We start from the raw sequence: 21,238 nt of genomic DNA, 5'->3' as shown, positions 1-21,238 counted from the left end.
TTGTTTTAGGCATTGGAGATGCAACAGTGAACACGCTAAAAACCTGCCTTTATAGAATTTACATTTTAAAAGGGTGAGACAGAAAATATACAAATTAATTGAAGTTCATAGTGTATTAGAAGGTGATAAATGCTCCAGAGTAGAAAAGCAGAGAAGATGGACGGGGACTGGCGGAGGGATGCAATTTTAAAACAGTTTTCTCGGAGATCACCAGTAATTTTCATTTTGCCAACTTTAATGGTCTTCTCTAAACCCTCCTTTAACTTGCCCACTTGATCTTTTTGGTCAGCCTCTCACCTTGCATTATATCTCTTAAGGAGATTAATGAGGGCACATCGTAATGCCTGACACAAGAAAGTACTTGTCAAATGTTGGCTGACTGAACTGAATATGACTTTATACTCTGTTGTTTATTCTAGCTGAATGCCTTAAATGTTGTGGGTACTCAGTGCACTTGGATTTGTTTCATGTATGACTGAATGCATGAACTTGTCCCTCCTTCTCTGTCTCTTTTCATAGTTCTTCCTCTTCCTGAACTCACACATATGCTTAAGAACTTATATATTAATCATTATGCCAAAGGCTTTATATTCATTATATCATTTATTTTTCACAACCAATTGATATGGTAGTTATTCTTATTTCTCTTTTACAGAGTTGGAAAATGAGACTTAGAACTTTTAAATGACTTCTTAGAGAAAGCCACCAATTAAACTAATGGAGATTTTTATAGAGGATTCAGATATTAGCTCTCTGCCCTTTGTTTGCACTCTTCTCTCCCTTCAGGGTCCATCCATTCTCCTGATTCTAGTTGGCAGTGGGATGCTAGTGACACTGAAGTCAAGGCCTGTGAGAATTGACATTCTACCCCATTTCTTTAGCTGCTTACACTAGAGGATCATGCTATCATATGTTGAACTCAACCTGTGTGAAACAACTCTTCAGTATTACCTCAAATTGTATTCGCCTTTAGTGATTGAGTTAGTGACAGCCTCACCGTCCAAATCACTCAAAACGAAACCATCTTTAACTTCTCTTTTCCATTTCCTTATCCTACTTCACATCAACTGATACAGCATTACTCCCAAAGGATGCCCGACTACATGACTAATCCTTACATGGCTACCACAGGTGGAAAAGTCAATCTGGTAGTGTCTTGATTACTTCCCTTTAGTTAATTACCTACTTACCATCTCATGTCATTTTAAAAACATGAAAAAACTTATAGCTGTTAGAAATGTAATACTTATTTGAAACTATTTTTTCCAGGATCTTACATACTGGATAAGTGACAAATACTGCTAACTTACCAATTTTTCCTACAGATGGGGAAGATTTTGTTTTTGCTAGGTACTTATTCAGAAGCCTCGAGCTGAAATCCCCTTTGTTCCACTGGGAAGAACTGAGTCACATGCTTACCCCTACGTCAGTCACTGGCAGTGACAATCAAGATGACTATAACTAGCTTATACCTGTTAAGGTGTATCTTGTATCAAATCACAAGGCTGAAAGTTGTTATGTGGGCGGAATAGGGGGAAAAAAGGACTGTTGGTAGGTAACCACCAGGCGGGGTCTGCCGCAGTATTCTTTCTTCATTTTGAATTTATCCATTGCACAGCATCTGCATCTTGGCAAGCCATCTTTCCAAAAGTAAATACTGTGGTTGTCTTCTTCAAGAATGGGCTACCATGTATGGGATATTTAATATAAGGGAGTTTGAAAGGTATTCCTATTTCTTAAAGAACATGCCATTCATAGGAGTATCAATCGGCGGCAGCCGTCCGTCTCGAGAGACGATGGTGTAGCTTCCTAAGTGTCTATCTGCACCGCCGAGAATGGCTGTGCAGTCCGACTCGGGAGTGACACGGTATCTGTCTCCTCCCGTGTTGAATCGACATCTTGCGATGACGCTGGAGTGTCCTCTCCAGTGGAGCTGAAGCTACAGAGCCTGGGCAGGGTGATATGGAGGGTCTGCTGTTGCCCATGCAGCAGACCCCCCCTCTCTTCGCAGCTGAAGGGTCCAAGGGAAAGACGGAGTCGATACAGCTTGGGTTCAGGTGCGCCGCAGGAGTTGCCGGTGTTGACTACAACGTCAAACCGCCTTAGGGACTCCGGCTCCGGATTTTCTGTCGGGGTTTACTCCCTTAGCCTTTCCCCAGAAGAGGTATGCCGCAAGGCAGCAGAGGTTTTTTGGAGTCAGAGTTTTCCTTCTCTGATGTACCCTGACTGGAAGATCGAACCAGCGACACTTAGCTCGCAGGCCGACGCTCAATCCACTGAGCTAAACCAGCCAGGGCAAGGAGTATCAATATACATAGAAAATAGGAACTGTCATTTAATTGTACTAACAATAATAGCTGACAAGTTTTATTAAGTGTGATTTTAATATGTGACGGTAGACTATTTATATAATCCTATAAGGTATGGCTATTTTTATTATCCTTATTTACCTGTGGAAAGGATGGAGCACGGAGAGGTTCACTTACTTGACCAATAGTATGAGTCGGTGACAGAAGCACCTCCCTTGAAACACAGGTAATCTTGCATCAGAATTAATGTTCGTGACTAGTACACTAAACTGCCTTCAGAAGTTGGAAGTAGGGACAAGACAGTGATAAAACCTACCCTGTCATTCATCGTGAGGCCTGGGACTGTCGACCTATTTTTTTTCTTTTGCTAACGTTTTTCCTCTACCTCCTGTTCCCTCCAGCAGAGTGTGGATATGATTAGTGTGTTGAGGATATCACAGGTCACTCTTCATTTTCTTCCTTGATCTGTGCAAAGAGTCACACTTTGTTTTAATTTCCCCACTTCAAGATGAATAAGTAGGAACAGAGTACGACAAAAGACATCAACTGGAAAAATCTCTGAAAGCACAGAAATATTCTAAAGGAGGCATTTTGAATTTAAATGTTGTTCATATGTAATGTGTAATTCTGTGAAAGTTAAAGGGGGATAGATGGTCTGAGAAGAAAATATATGACTACAATATGATCATCTTCAGCCTTTCTTTTGATGCCCTTGTTCTTGTTATGCTTTGAACTCTGACGTATTCTGACCACAACTTCAAGCTTTATTAACTACAAATTTAAATTAAAAAAAAAAAAAGTATCTTTGCTACATGAATTCTAGTTTTGGGAAGGAGCCTAGATAGAAAATCCTAGGTCGCTTGTGGTGAGAAAGGGCCTTAAAATTTCAACAAAACGCTTAAGCAGATTTTTATTATGGAGTTGCCTTTGTATTAGGCACTCAGCTAAGTGCTAGAGGGTTTTTGTTGGTTGTTTGGGTTTTTTTTTTGTTTGTTTGTTTGTTTTTTTTAGCTTCCATCACCTATTTTGCTTTGATGTTTCCACCTCTTTGCCACTGTAATCAAGCCTCCGTGACAGTGACATTTGCCGCTCCTTGTGGCAATATGCTGTCTGACATTTATCAAGCAACAAGGAAACCGAGGCAGGTGTGAGTAGTAATGGAGAGGGCACAATGTAAAATGGACCAAAACATTAGTACTGGATGAAGAGCTGGTTTTTGTCATTTCTGGCTGTGTAAGAGAGGTTAAAAAAAAAAAAAAAAAAAAAAGAGGAAGGGAGTGTCCTAAGAGACGAGAAAAATGAGCGGGGAATGAGGAAATGATTAGGCCAGGGACATACATAATTGTTGAGGAACAGAAATAGCAGAATTCAGGAAGAAAAGAACAATCTGCAAAACATCCTTCAATATACTAAAAGCTTTTCCATGTGTGCATATTTAATGTGGTGAGATTATTTAGAAAACTAACTTGCTCTGAATTCATCTTTATTTAGGATGAGTCTCAGGTTTGTGACTTGCGTTCCCTAAGCTTAACCCTCACCTCTTTGGTACTCAGCCCCCAACCACACAGGCTCTCAGAATTATCTCTTTTATCTCTTGATATTCAGGTCACGTTTACTTTCTCAGACTTTTGGAAGTTACCACTCAGACAGATGCAAATTCAGTATTTGCCTGCCAAAGTGCTGAGCAGAAGAGAGCCTTTCTTTTACACCTTCCATCTTTAGAGCTTTTGGTCCCGTTCGTTCAATCTTTGCTAAATAGTAAATGGGGAGATTGTTGCTCAGATGAACAGGAGGGCATTTGCATTACTGCGTTCGCAGTTTCTAGTTCTAAAGAGATTCTTTACAGTTTCCTTATCAGCAAAGGAATCACCTTGATTTCCTTTGATGATGTTTCCCAGCTGATATTCTAGAACTAGCACCGGAGCGATTCATACCCTCCTGAAATGGTTCTTGCCCAGAAATCCTGCTTGATGTGTACTTATTAGGCTTTAACTGCAGGATGAAGAGGGTGGATGGAAAAGAAAGCAAAAAATACTCACTGCGCTCAGATTGAGCTCTATCAGAACAGCTTGGCTCCCTCAACGGAGACTTGCAGGAATACATTTCTACTGTAACAGGGTTGTTTTCCCAGTTGTTAGCCACAAATAATAAACACTTACATTTTAAAAAATAACCTTTGGTCATTTGAACTGAGCACAAATAGACCTCTGTTAATAATAGTTCACAAAATTGTGAGAAACCGTTAGTACCTTAGACCTATAAAAAGCATCTCAAAACACATTATGAGCCTTTTTTTTTTTTATTTGCCATTATGAGTCTTTTGCTTAATGGGTACTGTATTCTTGTTTCAAGATAGCAGTAAAAGGCAAAAGGTTTTGAGTCTGTTAAGTGTTTTGTATTAAATTGAGAAGTTTATGTCATGAAGAGGGGGAAAACAGTGCTGAAACAAATGAATATTTTTAAAAGTTTGGACAGATTTTAATGTTTAATACATTTGAGGGATCCTATTTTTGGTTTACTTTAAATTTTTTGGTGTACAGTAGTTCTTCTCTATATTGCGGTTCACTTATTGTGGCCTCACTGTATTGCGGGATTTTTTAAAATATTATATTTCTTTATCGCGGATTTTTCGCTCTATCGCGGGATTTTGCGGTACTGTATATATATGTTGTTAAAGTTACGTAGGTTTAAGAGTGAAAAATATGTTTAAGAATATAAGTAGTGTTTATAAAAGTGTGGAAAAGGTTAATAAGGGAGTGGGAAAGGTTAATAAGGGACTGGGAACGGTTTGTAAGTGTGTGGGAAGGGTTTATAAAGCCTTAAAACATATATAAATACTAAAATAAATGTAAGGTTCCTACTTCGCGGATTTTCATCTATCATGGGGGGGTTCTAGAATGTAATACCTGTGATAAGTGAGGGAATTTACTTCGCGGATTTTCATCTATCATGGGGGGGTTCTAGAATGTAATACCTGTGATAAGTGAGGGAATACTGTAATTATAAGCCCTGGCTGGTTTAGCTCAGTGGATTGAGCGTCGGCCTGCGAGCTAAGTGTCGCTGGTTCGATCTTCCAGTCAGGGTACATCAGAGAAGGAAAACTCTGACTCCAAAAAACCTCCGCTGCCTTGCGGCATACCTCTTCAGGGGAAAGGCTAAGGGAGTAAACCCCGACAGAAAATCCGGAGCCGGAGTCCCTAAGGCGGTTCGACGTTGTAGTCAACACCGGCAACTCCTGCGGCGCACCTGAACCCAAGCTGTATCGACTCCGTCTTTCCCTTGGATCCTTCAGCTGCGAAGAGAGGGGGGGTCTGCTGCATGGGCAACAGCTGGCCCTCCATATCACCCTGCCCAGGCTCTGTAGCTTCAGCGTCATCGCAAGATGTCAATTCAACATGGGAGGAGACAGATACCATGTCACTCCCGAGTCGGACTGCACGGCCATTCTCGGCCGTGCAGATAGACTCTTAAGAAGCTACACCATCGTCTCTCGAGACGGACGGCTGCCGACGACGACGACTGTAATTATTCTTTGAATTTAATCTTATATAATCTTTATGTAGTCTTTTAAAGAAAACTAGGACCAGTATAAACAACATATTTAAAAATTATAGAACAAGTTAAATGTCCTGAGAAATGGCAAGATCTTAAAAGGAAAAAACTGCTGGTGGGGAGCTCAGTTAGTTAGAGCATCATACTGATACCCTGAAGTTGTGGGTTCGATCCCCAGTCAGGGCATGTACAGGAATCAATGTTTCTCTCTCTCACTCTTTTCTCCCCTTCTCCCTACTTCCCTCCCTTCCTCTCTCTCTAAAAAAGCAGTAAATAATAAATAAAAAAATAAACAAGGAAAAAAATCACTTTTGATTAAGTAAAATTGCCCAAATTTTACAACCAAAATCAGTCTTCCTTTTCTAACTTAAATACTTCTGTGTATACTGATTAAAATGAAACTATGTGGAACATGAGAGGTAGAACACGGAGTTTTAAATTGTGTTTTCTCTTTTTTAGTTAACTTTAAATAGTTGATTCTGATTAAAGGTATTTCTTTGAAAAGAATATGGTTTTATAAACATAGACTTGAATTTAGGGGGTGACGAGGGTAAATTCATAGTAATAGCTTTATAAAAAGTTTCCATCTCACTCTGGCCAGTGTGGCTCAGTTGGTTGGGCATCATCCCACAAAGCGAAAGGTCGCAGGTTCAATTCCCAGTCAGGGCACATGGTTGTGTTGCAGGTTTGGACCCCAGGCCATACAAGTACCAATCTGTGTTTCCCTCTCCCATTGATGTTTCTCTCCCTTCTTCCAGTCTCCCTCCCTAAAAATAAATATGGAAAATCTCTTTTAAAAAACGTTCCCATCTCCTTCACAGCTTTAAATAGCCTAGCATGCCCTCTCCTTTTCTATGGGGGTAAATTTTTTTTTTTTAAGTCATAAAAATGCAGTAACAGAAGAACCCTATTCACAACTTCATCTTGTGCCTTTCAATTCAAAGTGTAGCCCATGGACCGTTAGCAATGGCCGGGAAGCTTGTTAGAAGTACAGACTCTCTGGCCCCAGACCTGTTGACACTCGAAGTCTGCATTTCAGCAAGCTGCCCAGGTGATCAATGCACATCAGAGTCTGCGAATTACTGATATAGTTCTGAACAATTTCATGTGCTCAAGAATGGTTACTAAACTTCCCTTTTATTTTTGTGACCTCTGTAAGCATTCGAAGTAACATTAATTGGGTCATTTCAGACTAGTAGGTCTTCACCAATTAATAATTTCTTATTATTCAAAAGAAAGTGTGCAAGTACCTTGGCCTTTGAGAGACTCTGTAAGGAAGGATTGAAATATGGAGTGACTCCCTGTTTCTGAGAAATAGTTTGAGTTAAAATAAAAAGCACCTTCTATTTGGTCATATCACCTGTCGTTACTGAAGCAGAACCCACGGGCTGTCCTGATGGAAACAGAATGTATGGGCTTTTTCAGTTATGAGGGGCTTGATTGCCCACTGCCAAAAAGCATAACTCCCAATACTAGAGTTTGGTGAAAAAGAAAGGAATTGTTTATTTAAAGGTTATACAGATTTAGATCAAAGGCAGATTTCTGCCATTAAGTCTTACTTTCTTTAAAACACCCGCAAACACATAGTTCTGCCTCCCTCTGCCCAGTCAGGCTAGTGTTAGCATAGAAAAGTCAGAGGTACCATTTCCCTCCAGGAAAATAGAAGTCCGTGCCTTTGTATCTCTCAGACACAGTTCAGCTTTACCAGCAGCTCCCGATCATTCGTGCCTGAATGGGGAGGTTTTCCCTGTGGCGCGGTGTTTTTCAGCTCTTAATGCAGAACCACGTGGCCCCTGCTTACCCACCCCACCTTAAGGCCAGCTGGTGAGGTGCTTCTGTTCTCTTTCAACCCGCGTGGCCCTCTCTCTACTTACTGCAGCCTGTGATGCAGTGGGTATGGTGACCAGTCGCAGCCACTGCAGAATTTTACCCAAGCCCTGTAAGCTTTTTGTCACCATTCTACGATCAAAGCCCCACCCATCTCCTTGGTGTGTGGAATGGCCACACGTATTTACATACTAAGAAACTAGGTATTTCTTAGGAAAGTGGCTGTGTTCCGCTGAGTCCCATCCCCCACCCCCAAAACGTGGGCTCTGGGGAATTTTTGGGGACCCCGCTCTATAACATTACCAACTGTGTTATCTACGTTCCTGAATCTTATAAATTTTTGTTACACTTTAAACAGTGTGCTTTATCGTAGTAGGATTTTGCAGATCACTTTTTTACCATACGATTGATTCCAGTATAAGAACATAATTTGGGCATCTCCTTATATTCTTTTAACAAATATTTGCTGAGAATAATAGCAATGAATAGGAAAGACAGGAGAGAAACAAAATACAAACGTGTAAATACAATAATTTCAGATAAGTTTAAGTTCTCTGAGATAAACAGAGTGATGCTGGTCAGTGAGAGGAAGAAAAAATACTTTAATAAGGGTGGTCTGGGAGGACCTCTTCAGGTGGTAAAATCTGCATCGAGATCTCAAAATCAAGGCGGAGACCCGTGAAGCTCTGAGGACTGTAAAGAAAGCCTGTGTCGGGAAAGTTTCCCTGAAGTGGTACTATCTAAGCAGAATCTTGAACAAATTCTTGTTAGTAGGAAGAAGAAGGCGGTTGCCAACAGGTACTTCTTCATGTCCCAAGGAAGTAGTTTGAGATAGCTGGGGTGCCCAGTGTGGGGCCTCACAGTTCCTATGGGCGGGGTTCAAGAGCAGAGAAGGAGCAGATCACAGAGGATTTCATTTGCCATCTCTCTACAAGGAGTTTGGATGTTATATCCTGTACCTGGTGGGGTTAAAGGGTTTTAAACTGGAGAATAGCATGGTCAAATTTTACTTACAGGTTGACAATGCTGTCAGTAGCATAGAGGATGGATTTCACTCAAAGAGCTACAAAATGTTTTTTAAATCAGGTAGTAATATAGGGAACTCTTAGGGCTCATTCAGCTTCTAAATTAAAAGTAAATTACTCAAGGATAAAGACATTATTTTAAATACCTGAACAAGAAAGTACTTGTAATCACTTATATCTTGTGGAACTTACATATTTAAGTTTCATATTAAGCGGCAGCAGTATCGTTGAAAGATCAAATAAATGTAAAGTGTCTTTGGGAACAGATTTTAGGTCAAGAGTTTACAGTTAAGTAAGTGTATTCTAGTTCCCTTATTTGTGTCTGTTTTATAAGTTATTAGGTGGCGTCTAATGAAATAACTATAACCTTTTTCTTCTCTTTCAGAGAACACTATTTCTACTCAATTCTTTGAGTTAGCAAGGTGTATTTTTGAAAGGAGAATGATTATCAAAAGATCAGTTTTTGTTTTTTAAGTATCTGAAAAGAAAACATTTTGGCTACATATTTAGTAACCATTTGAATATTGTCCAAATCTTAGTCTAAAATTTTAAGGAGGCTCTATCTTAGTCTCCTTAGTCTGCTATAACAAAATGTCAGAGACTAGATGGCTTAAACACGAAAATGTATTTTATCACCTTTCTGGAGGCTGGGAAGTCCAAGTTCGCAATGCCAACTGATCAGGTTTCTGGTGAGGTCTCCCTGGCTTGCCGAATGACCTGCCTTCTGGATCTGTGCTGACAAGGCCTTTCCTTCTTGCCTGTATAGGTGGAAGAGAGAGAGAACGTTTCTCTTCCTCTTCTGTAAAACCATTAATCCTACTGAATTAGGGCCCAACCCTTAAGGACCTTATTTAACCTTAATTACCTCCTCTCTGTCCAAATACAATCAGTCACGCTGGGGGTTAGTTTCAAAATCTGAATTTGGGGGGGACACATTTCAGTTCATAGTGAAGGCCAAGTAGGCCTTTTTCTAAAAAAGTAAATTTAAATATAAGTATATACCGTTTAATTTTGAAGTTTTGGGGTTTCTAAATCTGATTGTGCTTAAGAAAAAATTTTTATTTTCAGGGCAACCAAGTGGAGACAGGAGAGAAATGGTCCCAAACAAACAACAAAAAAGGAACTTGCTAATAGCTGTGACATTTTAGAAAAATTGCATGTCAGATAATCCTTCATTAGCTCTAAGAAGGTTTATCTTCCAAGCTCTTTATTTCTGCATGTTGTATTATCTCCAGAGCCTGTAGGAGGGAGTCAGAAGTTGTAAATACAGGGCGCTCACAGTGCCTTCATGTATTTGGTGATCAGTAGGAGGTAAAATTTGCAGAAGCTGAAGGTGTTTATATCTTGGGTTTTCTTTAATTTGACTTTGGGACAATTAAAGTGAAATCGATTGCTGGGGATTTTAGTTATAGTGAATTCACGACATTTGTGCGTGTGTGAATCTGAATAAAAGATTTTAAAACCAAGCAACATGCCAGGATCACAGACTTTTAGTGTTGAAATGGAACCTTAGAAATTGCCTTGAGTATCCACAAGACCAAGAAAAAAGTCAGCTTGTTCATTTTATTACTGTAGTGCACGTACTTGTTTAAAAACACATCTCCAAAGGCAGAGGGCTTTTGTCGTAGTTTAGTAATTGACATGAAGCAAAAGCCAGAGTTATATAAAATTCTAAATTTTATTTCTGATAGTATTATTTTTACTATTCATCTCAATTTCTTAGACTTAGGGAAGTCATTTTAACATTTTGATTATCTGTAAAATGGAGTGAATGCTTAATTATAGAAATATAATATTGTACTTAGCACTTACCTAACATTCGCTAAGAATTCAGCTTTGGAATATTTCACCAAGATTTAGTTCTCAGCTTTGTCTTCTCTCTGCATTCTTTACCTGAGTTATCACAGTTCCTTCTTGAGTTTCTTATCAACCTTGTACAAATAATTGTATATCTGAATTTCTAGCTGTGTTATTTTCCCTGAATCCCAACCTCCATTTCTTTCTAGTTGCTGTACATCTCTACCTGGGTGCCCACCTAGCCCTTAAAAGTCAACTTGGCTAGAAAACACTCATCATCTTTTTCCCATTAAACTTGCTTATTTTACCAAATGTCCTATTTTTGTTCAAAGAATAATTGTCTTCCCTGTCACTTGTTCTTAGAGCCTCAGAGCTAACTTTGACTCCTGTGTCTTTTCCAGGCTATAAAGCCAATTGCTGACGATGCCACATTATTACCATGTTATTTTTGCACCCAGATTCTTGAAGCCATGGCACAGTGTCTGCCTTGCACCTTCCATTTATTGCCAACGTGCTAAAATAAGACTGTCATTCCTGGTGGGTAGCTCTGACCCACTCCCTGCTCTAGTCCCCTTCTGTTCCAATTCAGTCTTTTAAAAATACTTTAACTTTTTTTGTTACAAAGTGATATATGTTCAGTAGAGAAAATACAGAAAATAAAAAGAAAGTAGAAAATGCCTATATTCCCAATAACCAAAGATAATCACTAGTGATATTATGATCTATATTCTTCTAATTCTTTCTCTGTGATGTGTACACAGTGTTTTTAAACAAAATGTTTCCAGCCCAACCTGTATATTACTGCCAGACAATTAGACTGTTACTCTTTTTTTTCTTGTTGGGATATAATTGACATATAACATTACATTCATTTCAGGTGTACAAAATAATGATTCCATACGTGTGTATATTGCTGGATGATCACCACAGTAAATCCAGCTAACTTCCATTACCACACATAGCTACACAAATTTTTTCTTATGATAAGAACTTTTAAGATTTACTTTCGAGTAATTTTTTTTGTACCAACAAAAATAATAGCATCTTTATATAAATCAGTGTTGTTAACTTTGATTTGAGGAGGAGTTGTGAATTTGTTTTATATAAGTTAGAGAAAAGCTCTCAGAAGTTTAATACGGTTTTATAAGTAAATAGGCAGTTTCATCTTTCAGTAGCTCAGGGAACAAACTTTCAAGTCATCGTTGACACCACTCTTTCATATTCCATCAAAGCAGCAAAGCCCATTCGCTGTTCCTTTATAGCTATTCCAGAATTTAACTCCTTCTCACTGTCCCCACCACCACCACCACCACCACCACCACCTTGGCACCAGCTACCATTATTTCTTGCCTGGACTTTTGTAATGGCTTCTTCAAGGTTTCCCTGTTTTTAAACTTTGCGCCCATACAATTTGTTTTTCACAGAGTAGAGTAATTTTTTTAAATACTTAAATCACTTCTCTCCCCAAATACCTCAGTGGCTTCCCAGCTGACTTATTATAAAATTACAAGTCTTAATGGTGTTAGAGGAGGCCCTCTCTCTTCTCCTGCTATACTCGCCATTGCTCACTCTGTACTAGCCACCCTGGCCTGGCTTTTCCTGGAATACGCCAAGCAGTCTTCCTATTTTCCCTGCCTGGACCTCTCTTCCTTGTTAGGTATCTCAGGGCTTCTCCTTCACGTCATTTAGCCTTCAGGTCTCTGCTCAACTGTTAAGTCATCAGAGAGATCTATCTTGACCACTGATCCTGCTTTATTTCATCTTTCTTTATGATATATATTAGTACCTGCCCTATCAATATTTGTGTGTTTCTTCATTAGAATACATATAAGTTCTATGAGAGGAAGAAAGAACCTAAATAAAGCCTTGTTCCATACTATACACATATTAGGCACTTAATAAATATTTGCTGAATGAATGAATATATGAATAAAGCAAATGACTAAAAACATTAAGCAAGTATTAGGGATCTGTGAGAATTTTTTACAAGGAATCTAAATGTTAATCAAGTTTGAGAAACCCTATTTTAAAAAGTAAAATATCATTTCAAGTTTTCATATGATTAAGTTACAGTAAGAAGGGAAGACTTCAAAAGTCTGGTTAAATCCATTAGAATAGTTTGGAATCTACATAGACAAATCAGCACCATTTCTGTACTGGTCTTAATCCAGGTAAAGTACCATTTTCCCCAAATGGATGTATAATTGATTGCAAGTTGCTGGTTTCATATCAAAGTGTCACATAAAACAAAATTTTTCGGTGCTAAATTCCAGAAATCTAGAAGAGCTTTTTCTGCCCTAACGGTTGTGGCTCAGTGGGTTGGGCATTGTTCTGCAGACCAAAAGGTCACCGGTTCATTTCCTAGTCAGGGCACAGGCCTGGGTTGCGGGCCATGTCCTTGGTTGGGAGCGTGCGAGAGGCAGCTGATCGAGGTTTCTCTCCCTCTCTTTCTCCCTCCCTTCCCTTCTCTCTCAAAATAAATAAATAAATAAAAATTTTTAAGGAGCTTTTTCTTTTCCATCTGTTTCTCAACCTATAAACATCTATTTTTTTAAGGGAGAGGGCAAATAACAATCTTTAAGAAACCAAAATAATTGATTTTTTTGCTTTTCGGCACACAAAAAGTCTTAAAAAGGTGACTTGAAAGAGTATTCTTCATAATATTTAATGTTACTTGACCCAGGAGTAGTCTAAAGGTTATAATTATTATGATAATCAGGAACCCCCAGCCACTTCTGCATTATTTGCTAAGTAGAAATGAGGCGATCATTAAGGTTCCCTTCCAGTTCTCAGGTGGACTGATGTGTGATCACAATGGGCAGATATAATTAATGGCATAAAAATAACTGTCATCTAGTTTCAATTTCAAAGCTAAATTACTATAAAGAGGGTTCCCTATCTCAGGATATCAGGTGAGTGTTAGTGGCGGACCATAGCAACAGCTAACCAAAACAGTTGTTTCTTTCTTGAAAGACAGTTCTCTTCAAGTCTGTATGGGAGGTGGTGTTATAGATAAATTAGAGAAGACACTGGACTAGTCTTGACTTTGAACAAGTCCTATCACTTATTTTTACTTCATTTTTTACTGCTGTAAAATGAAAATTTTATCTGCCTTCTGGGAGCAAGATATGAATGAAATAATAGGAATTTCCACAGGTGAAGCTTAAGTTTGAGAGTCCCTCATTTACACCAGCCCCTTTTAAGGCCCTATACGTATTGGTGTAGAATTTTGTAAAATGTTTTTTCTTAAAGAGATCCCCAAATTTGTTTACTCTTTCATTCCCATAACAACTGAATCTACCACTGTGTATTCAAGTGTTATGAGAGCCTTTAGAGAAGTAATAAGATGAAGTCCAATCTTATATTAAACTTTTCTTGATTACCCTCTAAAATATAGCAAAATCGGAAAACTCTTTGCAATTGAAGTCTGACTTAGGCAGTTTGATTCGGAAGAAAGTTTCTTGGAGTGGGAAATTAGAAAGATTTTAATGTGGGTTAACCCTACTACATAGGTGTGATTTGACCCTTAAGTTTTCTGAGATTCAGTTTAATAAAAAGTAGTTGAAATGTCTAATCTTTAAAGTTCTTTCCCATATGAAACAGTCTGATTCTTCTTCCCTAATGCTGAAATATTGTGGGTTATTCAGACTAGTTGGCTCCAGGTTTATTGTTGAAGTGTGATTGCAACATTTTAAGGCAGCTAACATCTTCCATGAATTTCTTGAAAGATGCTGGGCAAAGAGAAGTTATTAAAAATAGTTACATTTCTCCTCTCTATCAAGTGTTCTTTCTTTCTTTCTGTTTTTCTTTATCCTCACCCAAGGACATGCTTATTGATTTTAGAGAGGGGGAAAGGGAGGGAGAAAGAGAGGAAGAGAAACATCGATTTCAGGGAGAAACATTGATCGGTTGCCTCCTGTACACGCCCTGACCTGGGTCCAAACCCACAACCTAGGCATGTGCCCTGATCAGGAATCGAACCCGCAGCCTTTTGGTTTACAGGACAATGCTTCAGCCAACTGAATGGCACCAGCCAGAGCATCAAGTGATTTTTCTTATATTAAGTCATAACGTCTGTGAAAAATAATTTACTTGATTATCATTGTTGGAAGATTTTCCTTTCTTAGAATAAAGAATGAAGAATATTATTTTAGTTACACATCTCTGATAAAATCTTCTACTACAAGGTAGCCGTATTTGGATTGTTCAGTTGGCCTAAGGGCCTGAGACCTGAAATACTACATTCTTGGCACAGTTCTAAGCTCTCACTATAAATGCAATACCTGAGTTTGCAGGAAGTCAAGGAAGAAGAAAAAATAGTTTCAGGCAAATTATTTCATCTTCACTTAATTATTAAAATGCTGTCTTCTTAGAAAAAATGTTCTTTATGTTTTGAGGGAAGGATGAATTGAAAGATAATTTTTAGTATAAAACTGGGTTGGAAAAGGGTATTTTAGCAGAGTTTTATAGAGTATCTGCTATATAAAGATGCCACGGGCCCAGCAGTTCAATTCCTAGGTATTTAATCATGAGAAACAAAAGTTATGTTCACACAAAAACTTGTGCACATGTGATTGTAATAATATTATTATATAAGTCCGTTCATGTAGAATGTCCAGAACAGGGGCATCTCTAGAAACATAAAGTAGATTAGTTGTTGCTTAGGAATGGAGGGATAGGACAGGGGGTGAGTGATAGCTACAAGGTATGGGACTTCTTTTGTGGTGATGAAAATATTCTGAAATTGACTATGATGATGGTTGCACATATTTGTGAATATACTAAAAACTATTCATTGAGTTGTATACTTTATATGGGTGCGTTGTATGGTATGTGAATTATATCTCACTAAAAAGTGGTTTTTAAAAACCATGCCATGAGGATACGATGATTAATCAAAATCTAGGTTTAGACATGAATCCTACTCTGAAGAAGCACTTGTCACCCAGTGAGAGTCCTAATGTATGTGTATTAAAACTGAAGCAAAGGGAGAAAATAGTAGGTGCTATGGAAGAGGTGATACTTAGCTGAACTGGGAGGGATGTTCTAGGCAGAGGCAACAGCAAAAGCAAAGACAAAGGTATGAAAATGTGCCTGTACGGTAATTCATTTTGTCCTGACCATAGAGTTTAGAATTTAGGTTAGAGTAATACTTTGAGGCCAGTTTTGAGTGTTAGGTGAAGTAGGCCACAGGGAGAGAGTGAAGGATTTTGATCAGAGATATGATGTTATCTGAACAGTGCTTCAGGAAGATGATTATGGTAATTGTGTTTTTAAAATGAATTTCAGAAAAGACAGACAAGTGGCTGAAAGCAGAAGCAAAGGAAAGCAATAATGAATGCTAACAGAAATGGAAAGTGAAGAACACATAAAAAGAAATATCTGAAGTAGAATTGTGAATTAATTGGGGCAAGGGAAAGGGAAGTCAAAGTTAATGTGAGGTGTGTGAGGGCCATTTAGGGGAGCAGCCGAATAGATACTTGAAAACATGGGACTGGAACTTAGAATGGAGTTTAGCCCTGTCTAGTGACACTGTGTTACGTGAAACCATTAAATGGACAGAAATTAGGATGGCAGCTTCCAGTCTCACAGAGGGCTTAAGGCAAATACTTTGAAGACCACATTTACTTAGAGATCATAGAGGAGATAACTATAGAATGAGTAATATGGAAAAACAGGAAAAGACAGTTTCATGGAATCCAAAGAGACATTTATAAAGAAAGAAGAGAGGCAGTGAAATGGAAGAAAACTGAGAACATCCTTTATGTGTAATGGATAAACTTCAGAGTATAGTTTTCACGCTAATAGCTTGTACAGCATTCTAGCAAGAAAAAAGATGGTAAGACTGAGGAAATTTAATTCCTAGAAGCCTTAGACAGTTTTAGAACATTGATAGAGTCATGCACCTGAAGATGAGGAGAATACATATTTTAAGAAAATCATGTAAAAATGAGTATTTAGACAGAAGAAAAATACTAAGCATATATGTCCATAGCATGAGAATAATTTCTAGAAGTGAACATCTCCCGCATTTAAAATTAGTCAGGACATGAGGATGTTAGTAGATGCCTTATTTAAAACTACTCTCTTAGAAATTTTGCAACTAGTATTAATATAATAGCAAAAGGAATTTTTTTTTTAATTGAAGCTATAATCAGACTAGATTAGCAGGGTAGACATACAGTCATAACAGTTACTGATTAGTTGGTAATTCAGTGAAATGGGATGCTGAATTCAGGCAAGTTTTAGCATCTCAGCTATAGAATCAGGGAATAACAAAAATAATGCAGACATTTAGTTTTTAAGTATAGACGTGAGTGGAGATTGGGATGTCCCCAGCAGGAAAATGTGAAAGTGGAGCCTGGTATCTTTTTTCTGTCCCCCCCCCCACCACCAAAACCCACCACAGAGGGTTTCATCTCCAAAGCTAGTCAAGCATCTAAAAATTATTTCAATAACGTAAGTTTTAAATTGTTATATTCTTTGATCCAACAAATCTCTTTCTAGAAATCCATTCCAGAGAAAGCCTTAAAACATAGATAATATGCACAAAGACCTTCAAAGCGTAATAAATTTTAATAGTTCATCAAAGGGTCGACTATGGCCTTGTTTCAAATTGTGGAGAAACAGTTATGAATGAATTATGACATTTCCATGAGATATACATTGAGTAGTCATTAAATGATCTTTGTGAATAGTGTTTGATGACATGGAAAAATGCTTATAATATAGTTAGAGAAAAGAGATGGTCTGAAATTATATGTATAAATACGATCTCAGTTGTATAACAAGATAAATATGGACATGAAGAAATAAATATGTGCTTGGAGAAACGTATGCCATATTGTTAATGGAGTTTTTCCGGGGTAGGATTATGGATTTTTTTTTCATATAGTACTATATATTTCCCAGATTTTCTACATTGGACATGTACTTCTTTAATAGATAATAAAGAATAATCATTACTCCCCAAAATGGGGGAGATTGGTTATAGGAGAGCCTCGGAAACGGAAGATAGATGAGCCGATGTAAAGCATCATGCCTATTGGAAAAGCAATTCAGAATATAAGCCTCACTGACAGACAGTCAGTAGCATCAGTGTGTGCTGTCAGATTAGTCCTCTCTGCTGGTGGCCTCTATTGAGTTTCCCTGGACGCAGACAAACCCGTGGAAGCCTCAGTATAGAGTCCAAAATCTAATGACACGTTTGTTTTCACATTTGCTTGTGAAAGAGTAGCCTGTGTCTCTGTTGTGAAAATTTTAGCGTTACATCTGTCATCCACAAGCAGATGAAGATAAAATTCTAACTTTGTAATATTATTTGTAAATATTTAAAGCTGCCATGTTATCGATTATTGCTTCTTTAATTTTGCCCCTATAATTATGTATTTTATTCTTCTCTTTCCATAGGTGCACCATAAATACAAAAGACTGAAATTAAAAGAGGAAGAAAGGTTGCTGCTAAAATGAATTTGAGCAATACAGTATATTTTGTGCCATATACGAAAAGGTATTGTCCATAGATCCAAGCATTCTCTTATAAAGTGGGAACAGATTGTACATTCTGGTTTTTCTATAATTAATTTTTAGTATATTTGTAAGAAAATTAAAGGGAAAGAAATATATTAATAAAATTGGGATAAAATATTTTTTTTAAAACTTTTTAGTTTCAACTTATTCCCTTATAGATTTTTATTATTCTCAGTTATAGCTCACAATACAGAGAATTACTTCATTAAAAGAAATGAGCTAAAATTGGTTTCTATTGTCAAAATATTTTCTGGAAATAAATTTTTGTTGTAGAAATACACATTAGCAAAAAGAAGGAAATAAAAAATTTACCTGAAATCACTACACCTACTTCACCTCAAACACAAACCTACAAAGAAATCTAAACTTGCAGGTGAAAGAAGCCATATTTCCCATCTTCAGGGTCATACCTGTCCTATGCTCTGCCCACTTACATCTGCCTTTTCCTAGAACAAACAGAACAATGAAGAAATGGCTATGTATAAATTCCTATTATGATATTACTGGGTCAAAGGCTATACCTATTTGATTCTTCCAGTTATGTATCCTTATGCCCTCACCAAAAAAAAAAAAAAATGCATCTTTTCTCTATTACTTTGCTATTTTGGTGGGTAAAATGAGATGTCCTATTATTTTAGTTTTTACTTGTTTAATTACTAATGAAATTATATGTTTTATATTATTAATGGCCACTGCTATTTTTTAAAATTTCCTGTTTATGTTCTTTGAGTGTATATATATGTGCTCACCTCCATGAGGTTAAGAATAACTGCCAAATATTTTGTAAGAACCATCCCCACTTTATTTGCCTTTTATTTTTTAATTGTATCTTTTTAAAACAAGCTTACTGGTGTATAATTAATATACAGTAATTGAATATATTTAAAGAACATGTTAAACATTATATAAATTTAATATTAATATCATTCCAGTTATTAATCATTAATTTATGTCTATTGATCATTTATTAATATAGTTATTATTTGTGTATATTATATTTATAATATTTACTAGTATATTTATACAGTATGTTGCTTATTGATATGTTTCTTAATATTTATTGATATAGTCATATTAATAAGTAAATATATATATAAAGCCATCATTATGATGAATATATATAGCCATCACTTCCAAAAGCTTTCTCATACCCATTTTAATCCCTCCCTCCTCTTCTCACCCCAACCCTAGCCCCAGGCAACCTCTAATGTGTTTTCTGCCTCGTTAGGTTAATTTGCATTTCCTAGAATTTTATATAATAAATGAAATTATAAAGTATGTACTCCTTTTTTATCTGGCTTCTTTCACTTATCATAATTATTCTGAGATTCATCCATGTAGCATCTATCAATATAGTTCATTTTGTTGCTGAGCTGCATTCCATTGTCTGCATTTACCACAGATTGTTTATCCATTCATCTGTTGATGGACATTTGGGTTGTTTCCAGTTTGGGCTATTAAAAATAGAGCTGCTATGAACGTTTGTGTACAGGGCTTTGTTTGGACATATGCTTTCATTTTTCTTGGCTAAATTCATAGGAGTGGAATGGCTACATCAGATGGTAGATGCATGTTTAACTATTTAAGAAACTGCTAAACTGTTTTCCAAAGTGTTTGTATGATTTTTACATTCTCGCCAGCAATGTATGAGAGAGCAGTTACTTAACATCCTTGCCAACACCTGGTATACTCAGTCTTTTCAATAGTAGCTGTTCTAATAGGTATGTAGTCGTATCTCATTGGGGATTTAATTAACATTTCCTTGGTAAATAGTGATATTATCAAGTATCTTTTCTTTTGCTTATTTGGCATTCATGTATCTTCCTTAGTGAAGTGTCTGTTCTAATCTTTTTCCCATTTTTAAAATCAGGTTGTTCATTTTGTTGAGTTGAAGATTTCTTATATTTTATAGATATGTCCATTATTAGATATGTTTTGCAAAGATTTTCTCCTAATCTGTGTCTTTTCATTCTCCTAACAGTTTTATTAAGTATATGGTTTTATCTTGATGAAGTCTAATTTATCAATTTTTTCTTTATGGATTGTGCTTTTGTTTTCATATCTAAGAACTCTTTCCCTAACCCAATTTCACAAAGATTTTCTCTTGTGCTTTTCTCAAGGATGTGTTTAGTTGTAGGTTTCACATTTAGTTCTATAATGCATTTGGAATTAATTTTTGTATATGGTGTTAGTATGGATCAAAGTTGTTTGTTTGTTTGTTTGCATTTGTATAGGCAATTGTTCCAACACCATTTATTGAAGATTTTCTCTACTAAATTGCCTTTGCACTTTATCAAAATTCATTTGTCCATAAATGTGTAGTTCTATTTCTGGACTTACTGTTCTGTTGCATTGATTTATTTGTCTCTAGTGCCTTGATAACTATTGCCTTATGATAAATCTTGCAATTAGGTTATGGTAGTCCTAAAAATTAGTATTTCTTTTTCAAAGTTGTTTTGGTTGTTCCAGGCCCTTTGCATTTTCATGTGAATTTTAGAATCAGCTTCTCAATTTCTGTTTCTAAAGAACACTCAATATTGAGTCTTCTGACCTATAGCTACAGTTCATTATGTCTTTAATTTCTTTCACCATTATTTTTTAGCTTTCATTGTACAGGTGTTTCACATCCTTTGTTATATTTACCCCTAAATATTTCATATTTTTATGCTATTGTGATGTTAAAATTTTAATTCCACTTGTTCCTATTTAGAAATGTAATTGTTTTATACATTGATCTCATATTCTGCACCTTTGATAAACTCACTTATTAGTAGCTTTCTGTAGATTCTATTGAATTTTCTACCTGGATGATTATGTTGTTGTTTGTCAATAAGTCTTGTTTCATTTTTTCCATTCTTGATGCATTTTTTTTCTTTGCTCATTACACTTATAAAACATCCAGGGCAATGTTGAATAGGTGGTGAGAGTAGAAATCATTGCCTTATTCCTGATCTTGGGAAGAAAGCATTTTGTCTTACGTTGTTACACTTGATATCATCTGTAGATAAATTCTCTTTGTCAGATTGGGATGTTCCCCTTTATTCCTAGATGGCTCAGAGTTTCTATCAGGAATGAATTTTGGACTTGGTCAAAAGTTTTTTCAGCATCTTTAGAGATGATCATTTGGCTTTTGTTTTAGATCATTGAAATAGTTACATTGATTGATTTTTGAGTGTTAAACCAACCTTGCATTCCTGA

The 21,238-nt window shown here is 36.8% G+C and overlaps 1 protein-coding gene across 1 annotated transcript in view; it reads left to right on the top strand.

Annotated features, from left to right (window-relative positions):
• TAOK3 (TAO kinase 3) overlaps positions 1–21,238 on the top strand; it is a 136,060-nt gene that overhangs the window by 37,258 nt on the left and 77,564 nt on the right. Inside the window, exon 2 of the mRNA XM_090257380.1 lies at positions 17,921–18,020. The gene's annotated coding sequence lies outside the window, so the exon portion shown is untranslated. The remainder of the gene's footprint in view (positions 1–17,920; positions 18,021–21,238) is intronic.

This window comes from Furipterus horrens, unplaced genomic scaffold, assembly GCF_987537825.1.
Source record: "Furipterus horrens unplaced genomic scaffold, mFurHor1.1.pri manual_scaffold_11, whole genome shotgun sequence".
Classification (NCBI taxonomy): Eukaryota; Metazoa; Chordata; class Mammalia; order Chiroptera; family Furipteridae; genus Furipterus; species Furipterus horrens.
Note: the sequence above shows the minus strand (reverse complement) of the source record. Positions and strands in the feature narration are given on the sequence as shown.